Here is a 668-nt window from a genome sequence, read left to right as displayed (position 1 = left end):
GGATTTCGAAAATTTAAAACAAAAATTTAAAGATTGTTCAGCTAGGGTAACAGCGCTAAACTAGCTGAAAAACAGCATTTTTGCGAATTTCTAGGAAACCAATGGAGCTACTAATTGGTTTTAGTGGCGTTGAAGAACATATATGCTGGAATTAGGTGTCTTTTAGGTGTTCTTCAACGCCACTAAAACTAATTTAGTAGCTCCATTGGTTTCCTAGAAATTTAAAACCTAAATTTAACATTTTTGCGAATTTCTCGGGAACCAATGGGCCTACCAAATTAGTTTTAGTGGCGTTGAAGAACACCTAGAAGACACCTAATTCCTGCATATATGGATTTCGAAAATTTAAAACAAAAATTTAAAGATTGTTGAGCTAGGTTAACAGCGTTAAGCTAGCTGAAAACACACATTTTTGCGAATTTCTAGGAAACCAATGGAGCTACTAAATTGGTTTTAGTGGTGTTGAAGAACACCTAAAAGACACCTAATTCCAGCATATATTTGATAAATTTAAAACCTAAATTTAACGATGGGTCAGCTAAGGTTTACGTAAACCTAGCTGACCCACGCATTTTTGCGAATTTCTCGGAAACCAATGGAACCCCTAAATTAATTTTGGAGGCCCTAATTAACACCTAAAAGACACCTAATTCCTAGCTAATTTTTAT

This window comes from Rhagoletis zephyria, unplaced genomic scaffold, assembly GCF_001687245.7.
Source record: "Rhagoletis zephyria isolate East Lansing unplaced genomic scaffold, Rhagoletis_zephyria_1.1 Rzeph_scaffold_02368, whole genome shotgun sequence".
Lineage (NCBI taxonomy): Eukaryota > Metazoa > Arthropoda > Insecta > Diptera > Tephritidae > Rhagoletis > Rhagoletis zephyria.
The sequence above is the reverse complement of the archived record's forward strand: the minus strand, read 5'-3'. Positions refer to the sequence as shown.